Here is a 20,854-nt window from a genome sequence, read left to right as displayed (position 1 = left end):
CAAGGAATGAAGATCCCTGTCAGTTTATTGTTTTCCAAATAGGGTTTGGCACTTTGTAGCCTTGAAACTGAAAAAAATGGCCAATGACTTGCAACCAACCATAAAATTTAAGCCTCAACTTGGTTATCCTAAGAGTAACAGAGGGGCCAGTTGCTAAAACTGATTATGGGTCAGTCTATTCACTGTATCTCTGGGTAGTGGAATGTGATAACTATTATCTGCAGCATCTGCAGTTTTTAAGTCATGTAATTTATATTTATGATCATAAAGGAAAATATTGAAAATCAGAGCTTAAGATTTTTCCAAGGCATAAGTCCTTATTTTGGGATAACCAAATACTAATCCAACTGTGAAGATAAATGAACTGCTTATTTAATATTCAAAAAGTTGAGTCACAGATTGCCTGGGTAGCTCAATCAGTTGAGTGTCCAACTCTTGATTTCAGCTCAGGGTCCTGGGGTTGAGCCCCATGTCAGGCTCCATGCTGAGTGTGGAGCTTGCTTAGGATTCTCTATCTCCCTCAGTACCCCCCTCCCCTTCTCACATGCACTCTCCCTCTCCCTCTGCCCCTCTCACCTACTCACATGTGCTGTCTAATTTAAAAAAAAAAAGCTGACTTGTATTTGGATTTTATTCATTTTAAGTATACCAGTTCTACTGTTAAACCTGGATATATGCTTTGATTCTGCAAAACAAACAAACAAAAGAAAAAAAAAAGCTTAAGTATAGCAACAAGTATTCTATTCTTCTAGCAGAAACTACTGGACACTTGAGTAAGATCATACTTCTCCATCCCTATCCCTACAATGACATAGTGCCTCTTCACATCTCATATTCATGATTAGTCTAGCACTCTTTAGAAGAATTTTTAGTAATGGACCCAGTAAGGAAGGCATGTGGGCTTTAGAAATTATTGTGAGTAAAAATTAAAAAATTGAATTAAAAAGATGTCCATTTATTAAAATTTAGTATTGTAAGACATTGAGGGGGGAGTATTTTCCACCTTATTATATTTTTAATTTTATAGTGAACAATGTTAAAGTGTATACTTTAGCTATTCTGTTTTGAAGCCTATGAGTCAGATTTACATTTTACTTTAAAAGTTATCATTTACAGGGCACCTGGGTGGCTCAGTCGGTTGGGTGTCTGACTTCAGCTCAGGTCATGATTTCACAGTTTGAGAGGTTGAGCCACGCGTCGGGCTCTGTGCTGACAGCTTGGAGCCTGGAGCCAGCTTCTGATTCTGTGTCTCCCTCTCTCACTGTCCCTCCACCGCTCTCTCTCTCTCTCTCTCTCTCAAAAATAAATAAATGTTAAAAAATAAAAACTAAATAAATAAAATAAAAGTTATCATTTATATCTTGAAATGTCAGCATCATTTACTAGTAACATAATAGAAGATGATCATTCTTACTTCATGGCTGAGGCAAATCACCACACTGTCAAAAGTCAGATTCACAGGAGTTAACTTTTTAGAATGTATTTTCGATTCTGTTTAGAAGTAGATTCTGTTGTTTTTTTTCCCTTCACATTTGGGTATCACTCAGATCTCACCTGTAGGAGTGACATCACCAAAATGATGATGTAGGAGACACCAGCCTCCCCTCCACATCTCCCTATAATTATCACAGGCAACTACAGCTTATCACCACAGCTGAGTGTGTGAATACCAACAGCTCAAGCCACCACCAGTGTTTGCTGTGGTACTAAGGAGATGATCCTAGAAGGGCCACTAAAGACCTCACTAGTGCTTGCAGCCACTGTGGACCCCCAGCAATGTTCACCAAAGTTCACACAGTTATCAATAATGTGGAACCAAGCAACCTGAACCAAAGAGACAGCATACGTCCCCAGACCCAGTGCCACCACATGCCCCCACAGTAGGTGTCCTGCACCACTAGACCCAAAATCCCAGCATGTTCTAGGGCACCCCCTCCCACAGGTGAAAGAAAGTGTTCCTTTTTCAACGTCAGTCCACAAAGTTTAACAGAGTTAACTGCTTCTTCCAATGTGCAGACTCTTACACAAGGCTACAAAGTCACAAAGAATGAGGAAAATATGACTCCATCAAAGGAATACAGGAAAACTTCAGTAACTGGCCCCAAAGAAATGGAGATATAGGAACTGCCTGACAAAGATAAGCAATTAATGATATCAAGAAAACAATGCAAAATGAGAAGTTTAATAAAGAGAAAACATTAAAAGGAACTAAACAGAAATTTTGCAGCTAAAGAATTAAATGACTAAACTGAACATGAACAATTCAGGAGAGAACTTATACAGCAGGCTTAACAAAGCAGAAGGAAGAATCAATTATCTAGAAGGCAGCGCAAAAGTTTTATCCAATAAGAGGAGCAAAAAAAAAAAAAAAGTTGGCGGGAGGGGTAGAAAGCTTACTAAAAAAAATAGTGGCTCGCAATGTCCCAAACCTGGGGAGAGATTTGGACATCCTAATTTATGAAGCTAATGGTTCATCCCAAAAATCCAACTCAAAATGATCCTCACCAGGACACATTCTAATAAAACTGACTAAAATAAAAAAGAGAGAATCTTAAAAGCAGCAAGAGAAAGAAAATGTATCTCGTGCCAGAGAACCCCTATAAATTTATCAGGGAATTTCTCAGTAAAGACCTTGCAGGCCAAGAGAAAATGGGATGATTTACTTGAAGGGCTGAAAGAAATAAACTGCCAACCGAGAATGCTTTATCCAGAAAGCTGTCCCTCAGATATGAAGGCAAGAGAAAGACATTCCCTAATAAACAAAAGCTGAGGGAATTCATCACCACTAAACCTACCTTATAAGAAAGGCTGAAAGGAGGTGTTCAGACTGAGAGGAAAAGATACTAATTAGTAACATGAAAATATATGAATATATAACACACACTGGATGGTAAAGACAAACATAGAGTCAGATTCAGAATACTGAATTTGTATTCATACAGCAGTGTAGTGTGATAATTAATTTACAATAAAGGATAAAGGGTAAAAGGGTAAAAGTATTAAAAATACACAATATAAAAAAGTATAAATGATGACATCATAAACATAAAAAAGAAGGATTTAAAAAACAGCATTTTGGGGCACCTCGAAGGCTCAGTCAGTTAAGCATCTGATTTCAGCTCAGGTCATGATCTTGCAATTTGTGAGTTCGAGCCCCACATCAGGCTCCTTACTGACAGTGCAGAGTCTGCTTGGAATTCTCTCTTTCTACCTCTCTCTCTGCCCCTCTCCCACTTGCACACACTCTCTTTCTCTTAAAATAATAAATAAATGAACTTAAAAAAAGGATAGCATTTTGTAAGTAATCGAAGTTAAATTCTTACCAACATACAATAGACTTTTATTTTTAGAGAGAAGGCATAACAATCATAAATATGTATGCACCCAATGTCAGAATACCTAAATATATTAAGCAAATATTAAAAAATCTGAAGGTAGAAATAGACAATATTATAGTAATATTAGGCATCTTTAATACCCTACTTTCAATAATGCAGATCAGATAGAAAAATCAACACAAAATGTTGAACTTGTATCATACTTTAGAGCAAATGGACCTAAAACATATACAGACAATTCCATTGAACAGCAGCAGAATATTTGTTCTTTTCAAGCACACACAGAATGTTCTATACTATAAATCATATGATAATTCACAAAACAAGTCCTAGTAAATTAAAAACATTTGAAGTCATACCAAGTATCTTTTTTGACCATAATGGTCTGAAACTAAAAATCAGTGACAGGAAAAAAAACTGGAAAATTCACAAATATGTGGATATTAAATAAAATATTCTGGAACAACTGGTGGGTCAAAGAAGAAATCAAAATTGAAATTAAAAATTTCTCAAAACAAATGAAAATGGAAGCATGTTATATTAAAATCCATGTGATGTTGTAAAGCAGTACTTAGAGAAAAATTTATAGTGATAAATGCCTTCATTAAGAAAAATGTTCTCGAACAACCTAAATTTCCACCTCAAGGAACTAGAAAAAGAAGAACAAACTAAGCCCAAAGGTAACAGAAGGAAGTAAATAACAAGGAACAGAGGAGAAATAAATTAAATAGAGATCATAAAACAATAGAAAAGATTAACAAAGCTAAGTGTACAGTTTTCTGAAAAGATAAAATTGACAAATCTTTAGCTAGACTAATAAAAAAAGGGCCTCAAATAAATAAAATCAGAAATGAAAGAGGAAACACTACAACTGATACCACAAAAATATAAAGGAACATAAGAAATTACTATGAACAAATATATACCAACAAATTAAATAACCTAGAAGAAATAGATATATTCCTAGAAACATACAACCTACCAACACTGAATCATGAAGAAATAGAAAATCTAAACAGATGAATAAAGAGTAAGGAGATTGGGAGGGAGGCAAACCATAGAGACTTTTAACTATAGACAACAAACTGAGGGTTGCTGGATGGGAGGGGTGGGGCATGGGCTAAATGGGTGATGGGTATTAAAGACAGCACTTATTGTGATCAGCACTGGATGTTATATGGAAGTGATGAATCACTAAATTCTACTCCTGAAACTAATATACACTATATGTTAACCAACTGGGATTTAAATTAAAACTTGAAACAAACAAACAAAAAGAGTAAGGAGATTGAGCCAGTTATCAAAAGCCTCCCAACAAAGAAAAGCTCAGGACTAAATGGTTTCACTGGTGAATTATGCCAAATATTTTTTTTAAAAGTAAAGACAATCCTCAAACTCTTCCAAAAATTGAAGAGGAGGAATATTCCCAAACTGACTTTACAAGGCCAGCACTATCCTGATACCAAAGCATGGACACTACCACAAAATTATAGACGAATATCCCTGATGAATATATATGCAAAAATCTCAACAAAATACTAGCAAAACAAATTCAACAGCCATTAAAAGTATCATATACCATGATCAAGGGAGATTTATACCTGGGATGCAAAATGGTTCAACATACAAAAATCAATAAATGTAATACACCACATTAATAGAATAAAAGATAAAAGTCATATAACCATCTCAATAGATGAAGAAAAAGCATTTGAAAAAATTCAATATCCTTTCATGGTAAAAACCCTCAGCACAGTAGATACAGAAAGAATATACCTCAGCACAATAAAGGCCATTCATATATGATAAACCCACAGCCAACATCATACTCATTAGTGAAAAGTTGAAAGCTTTTCTTCCAATACCAAGAACTAGACAAGGGCACCCACTCTCACCACTCTTACTCAACACAATACTAGATGCCCTAGCTAGAGCAAGCAGACAATAAAAAGAAAAAATGCCATCTAAATTGGGAGGAAGAAATAAAATTGCCTTTGTTTATAGAGATTATATGATTATATATATATATATATATATATATATATATATATATATATATATAACATCCTAAACACTCCACCAAAAAGCTGTTAGAGCAAATCAACAAATTCAGTAAAGTTGCAGGATACAAAAATCAGCATACAGAAATCAGCTGCATTTCTATACACCAACAAAAAGACATCTGAAAAAAGAAAGACAACAATTGTATAGCATCAAAAACAATAAAATACTTAGGAATAAATTTAATCAAGGAAGTGAAAGATCCATACACTGAAAACTACAAGACATTGATGAAAGAAACTGAAGAAAACACAAACAAAAGGAAAGATATCTTGTGTTTATGAATCAGAAGAACTAATACTGTTAAAAGGTCCATACTACTCAAAGACACCTGCAGATTCAACACATTCCCTATCAAACTTCAAACAGCATTTTTCATTGAAATAGAACAAATGTTCCAAAACTTTGTACGGAATTACAGAAAAACACCAACTAGCTAAAGCAATCCTGGGAAAGAAGGACAAAGCTGGAGACATTACCCTTTCTTATTTCAAACTATACTACAAAGCTACAGTAGTCAAAACAATATGGTACCGGCATAGAAACAGACACATAGACCAATGGAAAAGAATCAAGAGCCCAGAAATAAACTCTCATGTATACCCTCAACTAATATTTGGCAAGGGAGCCAGTATAATCAATAGGGAAAAGATAATACCTTCAATAAATGGTGCTGGGAAAACTGGACACTCACACACAGAAGAATAAAACAACATCCCTATCATACATCACTCACAAAAATTAATTCAAAATGGATTAAAGGCTTAAACATAAGGACTGAAACCATAAACCACAAAGAAGAAAACTTATGAAAAAAGCTCCCTGACATTGGTCTTCATGATAACTTTTTGGATATCACAGCAAAAGTTCAAGCATCAGGAGCAAAAATAAGTGGGACTACAAAATAAAAAGCTTACATAGCAAAAGAAACCATCAACAAAATGAACAGGTAACTTACTTAATGGGAGTAAATACTTGCAAATCAGGTATCTTATAAGGTGTTAAAATCCAAAATATAAAGAACTCACACAGATTAATTGCATTAAAAAAAAGTCTGATTTTTAAAATGCACAGAGGATCAGAGTAGACATTTCTCCAAAGACACACAGATGGCAAACCGGCACATGAAAAGGTGCTCAACATCACTCATCATCAGGGAAATGAAAATCAAAACCAAATGAGTTATCACTTCACACCTGTTCAAATAGCTATTACCAAAAAATCAAGAGGTAGCAAGTGTTGGTAAGGATGTGGAGAAAAGGAAACCCCCATCCACTGTTGGTGGAAGTGTAAACTAGTACAGCCACTTAGGAAAACAGTATGAAGTTTCCTCAGAAAATTAAAAATGAAATGAGCAAATGATCCAGCAACCTCACTTCTGGGTATATATGCAAAGAAAGTGAAAACTGGATCTCAAAAAGATATTTACACTTGCGTGTTCATTGCAGTATTATTCATAATAGCCAAGATATGGAAACAGCCTAAGTAACTGCCAACAGATGAATGGATAAAGGTGTGGTATATATTTACAGTGGAATATTATTCACTCATGTAATAACATGAAAGGAGTTCGAGGATATCATGCCAAGTGAAATAAGTCAGACAGAGAAAGAAAATACTGTATAATCTCACTTATACGTGGAATCTAAAAATACTGATCTCAGGGGCACCTGGGCAGCTCACTTGATTGATTTCAGCTCTTCAGCTCATGTCATGATCTCACAATTTGTGGGATTGAGCTCACTTGGGATTCTCTCTCCCCCCCCTCCTCCTGCTTCCTCTCTCTCTCTCTCTCTCAAATAAATAAACATTAAAAATAAGAATAAATAAAATAAAAATACTGATTTCATAGAAACAGCAAGTATAGTAGTGGTTATTAGGGGCTGGGGTATGGGAGAAATGGGGAGATGTTTAAAGATTACAAATGTCCACTTATAAGATAAATAAGTTCCGAGGATCTAATATACACCATGGTAATTATAGTTAATAATACTGTATTAAAACTTTAAAGTTGCTACGAGAGTAGATTTAAGTGTTCTCACCACAAAAAAAGAAATGGTAATTATGTTACATGAAGGAAGTGTTAGTTAACACTGTAGTGGCCATCATTTTGGAATATACAAATTTTTCAAATCAATGTGTTGTATACCTTATTTCAATTATATCTCAATAAAACTGGGAAAAAATGAAAAGAAAACAAATCTCATCTGTAATATATAAAAAAAATTCCAAGTCTGAAATATAAGAAAAATTGAACTCTTTTTCTCTAATACGATAAAATTTTAAAGAACAAAAATACATTGGATAGATTAACAATGTACTTTCTGCCATTTATATCCTTTATTTATTTATTACTTTCTGCCTTATTTATATCCATATCATGAATAATGGTTGCAGTGAAACCTTTGTGGAAATATATATATGACATTCACATTAATACCTAATGAATCCGTTATGATTGGTGCTATTTTGATGAATACTAATTCACTTCAGAAGGCTAAGCTACTCAATTTAATAGTATGTTTAATTAATGTAAAGCTGCAGTGGAAATCTCATGAGACTAAATATGATAGTTACATGGTGTCAATTATATTAATATTGATCAGTGCCTTGACATTGAGTATGAATAGGTGACATTTTTATGATCAAATATCAAAAAGTTAGTGAGAAGTCTTTGCAGTATATTTCAAATTATTACAAATTCATGACAATATCAACAAATATAGGATAAATCAGCATTTTACACATCTGGATTAGTAATCCATATTCACATGCCCCTTTTTAACAACAACAACGATGATGATGATGATGATGATGATGATGAATTATAGTTAATATCCATTGACTGCATACTTTGTACCAGGAACTACTCTCTGCTCTAAGCAGAGAATATATGAATCATATTCTTTATATGAATCAATTCATTTAGGTGGAATAATTCAAGAACTCTCTATCTAACTTACATACAATTAAGAAAACTATAGTGATGCTCTTTTGCAAGAAAGGGAGACTATTTACGAGCAGATATTTTACAGCTTTGTTGGAATTGAAGACTCCCTGGTATCATCTTCAAATCCATCAAAGTAGACGAATGTTCACTCAGGAAACTGTTTTTAAAGAAATAATGAGACTGGTGCTTCATTTTTCTTTTCATTCAAAGGAAAAGCATCTTTATAAACTACAGTAGTGATAGACTACATTTAAATAGTGATAGACTCTACATTACATCTTTATAAATTACAATAGTGATAGACTCTACTTTGTGCATTTTTATAAACCTTACATGTAAGTACATATACATCACTTACTAAAACATAGATCAGGAGGAAAAAGTGTTAACATTGTGTTGATCTTAATTCTTTCACGTGTGTTAGCCAACTCCTTTCACTCCCTACTTTGCACAAAATGTCACTAGATGATTGTAAGCACATGATTGTATTTCCAACTTGACTGAGATTTTATTTAACATGTGATTTCTCGCGTCTACTCCATCTACCTCCTTCTTTTCTCTTAGTTTTCCTTTCTGGATCAGAAGACAATCCATGTGTATTTCTAGGGCTAACACAGCCACGTTGCACTTCGATGCATGGGGCCACTCCATGCATGAGCCACCCTCACTTCTAAATTTTTTGTTTCTTCCTGTAAAATATATCTTGCTTCATTTGGGGTTATGATTCATTTTTTTTTCTCTTCTCAAACATTCTTGTCTAACCCCCGCTACTTAATCTATTATCCTTCCACATTCTTTCAAGTTCTTCCAAGCTACCAGTCCACACCACCACAGTTATAATTTTTCTTTTGATAATTAAAAGCTTTATCTCTTCCTCTTCCTCAAATTCTCTGCAGTACTTAAAACTGATGATTAACTTCTCCAAAATTTAACATGTTTGATCATGTTACAGTCCATGGAAGTTTGCTCCTATTTCTCCAAACAGTCTTTGATTTTCCCATGTTTTTTAGTTCTCATGCCACCTTTTAAAGTAACATTCCCTAAGATTCCATAGGAGCCTCTCCTTTCTTATCTCACAAGTTCCTAGTTGATAGTTTATCTTCTCCTTCAGGGCATGACTTTCAAACCTTAAGCTTTATCCCTGACTTCTCTCTCAAGTTCCACATCCTCATGTACAAATGATTTTTCAACATCTCCACATGAGTATTTCCCAAGCACCTTAAACAACATATCCCAAATTCAAAGGATTATTTTTCCAAACTTCCAATCTACTTCAGTGTAATTCACTAAAAGCAAAACAACAATATCTCACTATTTTCTGTCTTCTTTCTGTTTGTTGATGCCACTAACATTCTTTCAATTACCCAGGCCTAACGTATGAAAATCATATTTAACTCTTCCTTTTCCCTTAACCACCACTTCTATTCAGTTACCAAATCATTTGCTTTTTAGCCTCAATTCAATAAAATACACAGCCCACCTAAAAAAATCTTCAAGTGGCTTTCCATTTCCTAAAGTCCATGTGAATTGTCTAGGGCTCTCCACATCCTTATTTGTATCTCCCTTTCTAGAACCATCTCTTGCTACTACTCCTCTCAAGCACGCTTCAACCAAATATGGTCTTCTCCCAAACTAGCTAATTTTTCTTGTTTCCATGACATTGTTCATAATGCTCCTTTGGCCTGAAATCCCTCCCCTCATATTCATCCACACATTCATCAACTCACTTAGTGAGTACCTACCGACCACATGCAAGATGCTGTTCTAGATGCTAAAGATGTGATGGGGAAGAAAACAGTGTCCCTCCCTACACTGATTGAGCCTGTATTCTAGTAAGAAGATAGTAACTAAGTAAGTGAACATAATAAAATGTCAGGTATGGGGCTCCTGGGTAGCTCAGTAGGTTAAGTGTCCTACTCTTGATTTTGGTTTATGTCATGATTTTGCAGTTTGTGGATTTAAGCCCCACATCGGGCTCTGTGCTGACAGTGTGGAGCCTGCTTGGGATTCTCACTCTCTCTCTCTCTCTCTCTGCCCCTCCGCACTCATGCTCTTTCTCTCAAAATAAATAAATAAACTTTAAAAAAATTTCCTTAAAAAATAAATAAAAATAAAATGTCAGGTATGAAAAATAAAACAAAAGAATAGAGGTTACTACCTAAAATCCAGTACTTAGGGAAGCATTGCCTGAGAGGAGTGACATTTAAACAGTAATCTAAATGATATGAGAGATCTAGACACATTATATTGGGATCTGTGTAGTAGTAAGTAGGTACAAAGGCCCTTGACAGGATCATGTATGAAGTTTTAGAGGAATAGCAAGGAAAGCAGGGTGGCTGATGCATCCTGAGTGAGGGGTTTCAAAAAATAAGGTAAGAAACAAGGTCAGAGTAACTAGAAGTCAATCCTTCAAGGTTATGGACAATAGTAAAGGTAAGGGATTCGTTGTAAGTGTGATAAAAAGTATTTGGAGGAGTGAGAGCAGGGGAGTGACATGATTTTAATTTTCAGAACGATCACTTTGCAGGAGTACAGAGACTGAGGGGGTGGTGGGAAGAGTGAACATAAGACAGGAGTTAGGAGACTATGGGGCCAGTCCAAGTAAGAGATGATTGCAGCTTAGGCTGGGGAAATTGGCATAAAGGTGGTAAGAAATGAGAAAACTAAAGATTAGTACGAAAGACAGAAACAAAGAGATTTGCTGATAATTAGATATAAGAAATGAAAGAATTAGAATAATTCTGGATGACTCCTAAATTTGGCCCCTAAACAAGGCAGTGAATTATGACCTGTGCCATCTTCTGCGACAAGAAACACTGGACAAGGAGCAGGTATGGATGGGGAATCAAAAGGCTGACTTTGGGCTTGCTAACTTTGAAAATGGGCATTGGACAGCAAAGTGGAAATCTCTAGTCAATCCTTTAATTATGAGTCTGGAGTTCAAGGGACAGCTCAAGGATGGAGAGTTCCATTTGAATCACCAGATTTTTTTGTGTCATTTGGGGTTGTTGAACTGGATGAGATCACTCCATTCAGTGATTCTCAACCCTGGCACACTTGCAATCCACCCAGGAAGCTTTAAAATAAAATACTGATTCCCTCTCCCATCCCCAGAACAACTGAATCTAAATCTGTAGGGGAACCAGGGTATTGGTGAATTTTTAAATCTCCTCTAATGTGCAACTAGGCTGAAGAACGCCTGACCTACTGAAATGGAATGGTGTGGACATATGTGTGGGTATTTAGCTCTAGGGCATGCCAAAATGTAGAGATCTGTAAAAGTAGGTTGTAAAAAGGCAGCCAGAACCAAGCGGCCACCAAAGCATGGGGAAATCAAGAGAGCAGTGCCATACCCCATAAGCCAAGGAAAGAGTGTTTCAAGAAGGACAAATGAATTAAGTCAAATGCCATTGAGTGTTCAGTTATGGTGAGGACTGAGATTGGACCACTGGATTTGATCATGTGAAGATAGCTTAACAAGTGGATTTAGACAGCAGACGGACCAAAGACTTATGCCAATGCATTCAGAAGAGTAGAGGATAGTGAAGTAAAGAAAAAAAGCAACAGCAACTCTTGGTCTATGCATCTGTCAGGGCTTTGCCTGTGTCCAAGGCCTAGTTAAAAGGTGCAGAAGCCTTTGCTAATCTCACCAACTGGAGGCATTTTATCTATTGTGCAATTTCTACTTGCCCTTTTATTTGAGATTCCAACCTGAATTCTAGTTATTTATGCTCTTTGTGGAGAAGGGTCACATTTAGTTAATCTTTCTCTGCCCCACAGTGAAGGAGTAGCAGATCTTAGTAACTGTTGGCTCATAATTTAGGAAAGAAAAAGCTTTGAAATATGCTGGAAAAGCAATGGGTGTTTCTGAGGTACTAAGTGAGCAGAACTCTTGTCTCACATCCCAGAAAGGGAAGGTAATGAAATTCGCTCAGCTGTTTCACGTAAATGTGAAGTATTGGGAGATAAAAAATACAAAAGTAATCCAACAGCTGAACAAAAGTTTCCTTAATTATCTCTAATGCTATCTTCCTTACTGAGCATTATGAGGCACTAAATACTAAATGGCAGTTATGTGACAAGCCACTGACCCATGCATAGATGACAACAAACCATTTATCCTCTTCTTAACTCATACATAACCACCAGCCGTCACCTGAACCGCCAGCTCTGCCTATAACGGGCTAATCAGCCAGAAAATGCTAAAGGTGTTGTTAAGGAGCTGCACAGTCATAATTTTTGTTTGTTTTCACTTTTTTAGTAATATAAATTTTACAACCCAGAACATTTTTGCAAAACCTGCCTAAGTAACTTTGTGGAAAAAAAAAAGAACCTGGAGGGCATGGAGATTATTTAATAGGTATATATTCAGTGATGAGTATCAGATTTTTCAGGGGCTTTGAATATCCCCAAAGTGCTTAGCATTTACATAATTTTCTCATTTACTGGACCTTTAGACACATTCACTCTATTCCATAATGATTTTCAGCTTAAACACTTTGTAAATTAAATGTGTTTCAAAATATAAACTATACATAGTAAAAGACCTTGGGTATATTTTGATTTTTAAAAGTCTTACAGGGTTTGATTGCCTCTCTCGAACCCCCGAGGCCTGAGTACAATTGCCTCAGCTGACATCTTTGAACATCTTCCCCACCCAAATCAACAACCTTCCCTCAAATTGATGAATGTGTGGAGCAAAGATGGTTTTTTCTCTTTCTTTAAAAAAATGAGATGCAAGAAAACAGAGTCATACAAAAAAATCTTCCCTCCCCTCCTTGTGGAAAAAAAATTAAGAATACATTTCTTATGAAAGAGCTCCATGAATAAAAAAGCAGCCACTTAATAAAATTAGAAATGAAATTTAAACTTTCTTTCTCTAAATCAAGAAAATATATAGTACTTATTTCGACATATGTTTACTCAGAAGAATATGTTGAATCTGGTTAACGATTAAGGACAACATTTTCTTTTTTTTTTAACATTTATTCATTTTTGAGAGACAAGAGAGACACAGCATGAATAGGGAAGGGACAGAGAAAGGGAGATACAGAATTCGAAGCAGGCTCCAGGCTCCGAGCTGTCAGCACAGAGCCCGACGTGGGGCTCGAACTCAGGAACTGCGAGATTCTTATCTGAGCCAAAGCCGGATGCCCAACCGACTGAGCCACCCAGGCTCCCCAAGGACATTTTCTGAATCAGAGCCATGAATTTGACTTGTGGTATTTCTCAGAATGCAGATAAAATTACATATTGTACAACATAGTGTTTACTGTTAACTAGTAAAGAATAAAGGGAAAGTTATTACTAATTGGAAATAATTTTCAATGCTTAAACACATATCTATTATAATGGACATAGCTTTTTCTAACAACAAAAAACAACAGAGATATTACTTTTCAGCACTTTTTTTTCCGGTAAACCTTATCATGAAAGGAAAACCTTAGGCTGCTGTGAAAAACTACAACATAAATCAGTGCCTCACAAAGATCTCAGATTTCTCCTGTTTTTATTAAATATATGATTTATTAAAATAATATCAAAGAATAACTAGGAGATGTTGGAAAGCACTTATTTTTTATCTAATTCAGCTCCAAAATCAATATGAAATCCCCTTAAAGAAACCCTAAAAGGTGGTGTTCATACAGTACCTTCTGGAACCTTCCCAGCAACATGAAGTTCATTAGTTTGTTAGGCAGGCTGATTCACTGTTAAAAACTCTAATTGGTAGAAAGCTCTACCATAAATATAAAAATTATGAGCCTGAGTTACAATTAACGAAGTGAGCCCAGATGGCATTAGCCTTCATCCCTTAATACGCTCCTCACACTAAGGAAATATCCTTAAGTCCTTTGCTGTTAAGAAACTGTAAGAAGTAGGTCCTGGGGCATGAAGATTCCTTTTAACAAGTCCTGAACCAGGTGCTGTGTATGAGTTTCTTTTTTAATGTTGCCCTGTGATAGAAGAATGATTTATTAGGACAAATTCCATGAAAAATCATGAAATAACCATTTTCTGAAGACATCTAGAAGAATACCTGAGGACAAACCTACAGGGATACCTCTGAGAAGCAGACAAGTAAGTTACAGATCACAAGTTGAAGGCTGGGGGGGGGGTGGGAATAAAAAACTGTACAGCAATACCATGAAAAGGGGGCGGGCAGAGTCAGAGAAAGGCCACTGCTTGTTTCCAGGGGGCAGGCTGAAACTGTTCAGGGCATGTGCACAGTGGAGGTAGGGGCAGTATGGGACTAGCACCTCCTCCTCCAAAGGTATGCAGCAGCTGCAGGGTGACGGCAAGGTGGGGGGGGGGGCACAGGCACCCAGAACCCATGCACTCTAGTCCACATCAGCTAAATGTAAATGGGGAGAAACACATCACCCACCCTGACCCTGGAATTACACCCTCTGCACCTGGGCCATAGCCACAGTAACCTCTCCCCCAGTAGTCAGTCCTGTCGGGCAATCCACACTTGCACACGTGCAGAATTTGGTGAAGATTTATACCCAGCTGATTTGTTTTACCTTCTACTTAACCACCGTATCCAGCCTTTAGCTTCACATTATATGTACCTGTATGTATACATAAATACATGTGTATATATATGCTGAATTTATAAGAATATTTATTTCTTGATAAAAACCCTCAAGAAAGTAGGGATAGAAGGATCATACCTCGAGATGATAAAAGCCATAAACAAGCGACCCAATGCTAATATCATCCTCAATGGGAAAAAACTGAGAGCTTTCCCCCTAAGGTCACGAACAAGACAGGAATGTCCACTCTCGTCACTGTTATTCAACATAGTATTGGAAGTCTTAGCCTCTGCAATTAGACAACACAAAGAAATAAAAGGCATCCTAATCGGCCAGGAGGAGGTCAAATTTTCACTCTTCGCAGATGGCATGATACTCTATACGGAAAACCCAAAAGATTCCACCAAAAAACTGCTAGAACCAATTCATGAATTCAGCAAAGTTGCAGGATATAAAATCAATGCACAGAAATCAGTTGCATTCCTGTCCACCAACAGTGAAGCGACAGAGAAATGAAGGAAATGATCCCATTTACAGTTGCACCAAAAACCATAAAATACCTAGGAATAAATCTAACCAAAGAGGCAAAAAATCTATACACTGAAAACTATAGAAAGCTTATGAAAGAAACTGAACAAGACACAAAAAATGGAAAAAGATTCCATGCTCCTGGATAGGAAGAACAAATATTGTTAAAATGCCAATACTACCCAAAGCAATCTACATATTCAATGTAATCCCTATCCAAATAACACCAGCATTCTTCACAGAGCTAGAACAAACAATCCTAAAATTTGTATGCAACCAGAAAAGACCCCAAATAGCCAAAGCAATCTTGAAAAAGAAAACCAAAGCAGGAGGCATCACAATCCCAGATCTTCAAGCTATATTACAAAGCTGTAATCATCAAGACAGTATGGTACTGGCAGAAGAACAGACACAGAGATCACAGGAACAGAACAGAGAATCCAGAAATGGACCCACAAATGTGTGGCCAACTAATCTTTGACAAAGCAGGGAAGAATATCCAATGGAATAAAGACAGTCTCTTCAGCAAGTGGTGCTGGGAAAACTGGACAGCGACATGCAGAAGAATGAACCTGGACCACTTTCTTACACCATACACAAAAATAAACTCAAAGTGAATGAAAGACCTCAATGTAAGACAGGAAGCCATCAAAATCCTCGAGGAGAAAGCAGGCAAAAACCTCTCAACACGTCTCCGGAGACAAGGGAAACAAAAGCAAAAATGAACTACTGGGACCTCATCAAAATAAAAAGCTTCTGCACAGCAAAGGAAACAATCAGCAAAACTAAAAGACAACTGACAGAATGGGAGAAGATATTTGCAAATGACATATCAGATAAAGGGTTAGTATCCAAAATCTACAAAGAACTTATCAAACTCAACACCCAAAAAACAAATAATCCAGTGAAGAAATGGGCAAAAGACATGAATAGACACTTCTCCAAAGAAGACATCTAGATGGCCAACCGACACATGAAAAAATGCCCAACATCACTCATCATCAGGGAAATACAAATTAAAACTGCCATGAGATACCACCTTACACCTGTCAGAATGGCTAACATGAGCATAAGAGACTCTTAAAAACTGAGAACAAACTGAGGGTTGATGGGGGGTGGGAGGGAGAGGAGGGTGGGTGATGGGTACTGAGGAGGGCACCTTTTGGGATGAGCACTGGGTGTTGTATGGAAACCAATTTGACAATAAATTTCATATATTGAAAAAAAAATTTTTTTTAATTTAAAAAAAATTAAAGAAAAAGAAAAGAATGGCTAACATGAACAACTCAGGCAACAACAGATGTTGGTGAGGATGCGGAGAAAGAGGATCCCTTTTGCATTGTTGGTGGGAATGCAAGCCGGTGCAGCCACTCTGGAAAACAGTATGGAGGTTTCTCAAAAAAACTAAAAATAGAACTACCCTACGACCCAGCAATCTCACTACTAGGCATTTATCCAAGGGATACAGGTGTGCTGTTTCAAAGGGACACATGCACCCCCATGTTTATAGCAGCACTATCAACAATAGCCAAAGTATGGAAAGAGCCCAAATGTCCATCAATGGATCAATGGATAAAGAAGATGTGGTATATATACAATGGAGTATTACTCAGCAATCAAAAAGAATGAAATCTTGCTATTTGCAACTATGTAGATGGAACTGGAGGGTATTATGCGAAGTGAAATTAGTCAGAGAAAGACAAAAATCATACGACTTCACTCATATGAGGACTTTAAGAGACAAAACAGATGAACATAAGGGAAGGGAAACAAAAATAATATAAAAACAGGGAGGGGGACAAAACAAAAGAGACTGATAAATATGGAGAAAAAACTGAGGGTTGCTGGAGGGATTGTGGGAGGGGGGATGGGCTAAATGGGTAAGGGGATTAAGGAATCTACTGAAATCATTGCTTCACTATATACTAACTAATTTGGATGTAAATTTAAAAAAATAAAAAAATAAAGTTAAATAAAAAAAATAATATTATTTGGGAAGGCTTTCATTTTATTTCAGCTAACAGGTGTGTGTAAAATGGCAACTGAATATTACAATTGTATATGCAGTTTGAAATTGTTCCAAAGTGTTTTTAAACAGGACCAAGTATTTTCCAAAGGCCTTTTAAAAGTGATTGTTAGGGGCGCCTAGGTGGTTCAGTTGGTTAAGCATCCCACCCCTGATTTCAGTTCAGGTTATGATTTCACGGATTCATGAGATTCAGCCCCATATCAGGCTCTGTGTTAACAGCCCAGGATTCTCTCTCTCCCTCTCTCTCAGCCCCTCCTCCCATAGTGCTTGTGCTCTCTTTCTCTCTCTCCCAAAATAAATAAATAAACTTAAAAAAATAATAAAATAAAGGTGATTGTTAAATTTCTAGATTGCAAATAGTAAAATAATAATTTTGTAAAGTGGAATTTAAGGCCTATGAAAAATAAAGTGTTTTCATTTCTGACTTCAATAAATTAAACATTGGTGTTAAAAAAATTAACCTAATACATATTATTTTCAGAATATGAAGACCACCCTGAGAATTCATGCTCAAACATGCACATACATACAAACATAGCTTCAAACCTCACATTTTACATTGCATTGTAGGATAGTTTAGAGGCAGTAACTATTTCTTCTTTGACGTTATCCTTAGTTTCTACTCCACTATCTTCCTGCTTGATATTCAGTGTCTTCCTTCTTGTTGATGCTAAATGAATGAAGCTCCCAAAATGCTGGCTGGCAAGCTCTTCAGTATGGTGCTACTATGGCCTTGCGCACCTATTTGTCCTGTCTCTGCTCTGACTCTGGGTTGGAAAGAGGAACTGATATCTTTACTTTCTCCTACATCATTGGGAGCACTGTTCTTCCCAATATGTAAAGCATAGGCTTTATGCATCCTGCTTTATGCAACTTTGCATTTCCAGTATCTGGGGACTTTAAAGATTGCCCATAAATTTCAACCAAAAATCCATAGGCAAATTGGGCCTTGACCATCTACCATGCTATCTCAGAGTTTGTAATACAGGTATGAAGATTTATTGTGGCAATGGGCCATACATCTAGTAAGCTAATCTCTTTATTACTTTCTGCTAAAACAGAACAAACTAAATCAAACTGTCTTCTCCATAAGAGCTCTAAGATTTTGGAAAAAATACAGCTGACGTCCCCTGAATCTATACTCTTGGCTAAAAAATCAAAGAATACTGTTTCCATTCCTTACATTGTTGCTCTTACCATTGTTTCCTTGAGCTACACCTAGGATGAAATCAGAAAAGTAGTTTCTGATCAATACAATGGGACTCTCCCCTTCTGTGAACTGGACACTATTTCTTTTAATGCAGCCTAAGATGGCAGCAGATGAGATGTGGCATTAAGCACCGCCAGATGTTTTATGGTTTATATTCTGAGAGTCATCCCTGCAACTCATGTAATTCTGAACAGAGGTGTAGGTCATAGTTCCTATGTGTCCTTAGAGCTCTCTATTTTCACCCCAAATCAATGACAATCATGGCAGCTGACTACCTGGTCTATATCGTCAGTCTGAGAAAATACCTTTCCTTTCTTTTATATTATTTTTTAAATTTTTTGAAGTTTATTCATTTACTTTGAGAAACAGAGACAGCAAGCAGGGAAAGGGCACAGAGAGGGAGAGAGAGAGAATGCAAAGCAGGCTCCCAACTGTTAGCATGGAGCCCAATGCAAGGCTCAAACTCACAAACCGTGAGATCATGACCTGAGCTGAAACCAAGAGTCAGATGCTTAACTGACTGAACTACCCAGGAACCCCTCCTTTGTCTCATGTTAAACAATGATAATTTCTTACGTTATAACTTCTAAAATTATCTGTTTCCCCTTATACACAGGACCTTAGCTAGGTACTATTTTTATATGAGCCAATATCTTTTTCTAAATATGTTATCTGAAAGATGAACTCTTAGGACAAATGCCCTTGGCAAAAACAGACATATTAATTCTTTAAAACAACTATCTCTTTAGCTCTATCCAAAGTAAAAACATATGTGGGAAAAATACTGATTTTACTTACTTGTAAATTATGTTAATATCTAATTGGCTGGAAAAGCAAAAAGCCACCTTAAAATTACACATCTTAGCATATTAACTATAAATCTGATAGTTTCAAGATGATGTCTAAAAATTTTCCTGAGAGTCTTTCATAAAGTTACTTATCATAAATTACTAAAAATACTGGCAAAAGGTATGATTTAATTTATCTCCTACTTTCTACCCCTCTGCTACAAAGCAGGATGGTGACTGTCTTAGCACTGTCAAAAGAATGCAGAGTATAGACATTATATGATTCTAAGAATACAGTAAAATAGTCTGAGTAACTTTTTTGGATAATAATATTATCAAATTTTTATGTAATTGTACTCAGTACAAAATATGAGATTCATTTTCCTACAAGGTCAATTAAATATGCAATTAAAAGTTATTCCCACATGTCTTCCTCCCAAGGCTGTCAGTGCAAATTCTCCAGGGTCATCATCTCTCTACCAATTTGTACATTGTACAGAATCAGTCATGCAAACTGTGTTCCAAATGGCTTTAAAATATTAAAAGTTCCATTTTACAATTTCTTCTGCTCAGTGATCAGTGTGGTGAATCTCCTTCATCTTGATCAAGGTCATAAAGTTTTTTATTCTTCCAAGTGCCTGATCTTGTGGGTTGTAGCAGGAGGAAAGAATGAAGGGGAGAGAGCAGGTCATGAAAAAGAAACAGTGCAATCAGCATCAGGAAAGAGATGATATTTAAGAATAATTAAACATGAAAAAATAAACAAAATTGACAAACCTCTAGCCAGGCTTCTCAAAAAGAAACGGGAGATGACCCAAATAGATAAAATCATGAATGAAAATGGAATTATTACAACCAATCCCTCAGAGATACAAACAATTATCAGGGAATACTATGAAAAATTATATGGCAACAAATTGGACAACCTGGAAGAAATGGACAAATTCCTGAACACCCACACTCTTCCAAAACTCAATCAGGAGGAAATAGAAAGCTTGAACAGACCCATCACCAGCGAAGAAATTGAATCGGTTATCAAAAATCTCCCAACAAATAAGAGTCCAGGACCAGATGGCTTCCCAGGGGAGTTCTACCAGACGTTTAAAGCAGAGATAATACCTATCCTTCTCAAGCTATTCCAAGAAATAGAAAAGGAAGGAAAACTTCCAGACTCATTCTATGAAGCCAGTATTACTTTGATTCCTAAACCAGACAGAGACCCAGTAAAAAAAGAGAACTACAGGCCAATATCCCTGATGAATACGGATGCCAAAATTCTCAATAAGATACTAGCAAATCGAATTCAACGGCATATAAAAAGAATTGTTTACCATGATCAAGTGGGATTCATTCCTGGGATGCAGGGCTGGTTCAACATTCGCAAATCAATCAACGTGATACATCACATTAACAA

Source organism: Herpailurus yagouaroundi, unplaced genomic scaffold, assembly GCF_014898765.1.
Source record: "Herpailurus yagouaroundi ecotype Mexico unplaced genomic scaffold, PumYag 67793, whole genome shotgun sequence".
NCBI lineage: Eukaryota > Metazoa > Chordata > Mammalia > Carnivora > Felidae > Herpailurus > Herpailurus yagouaroundi.
Note: the sequence above shows the minus strand (reverse complement) of the source record.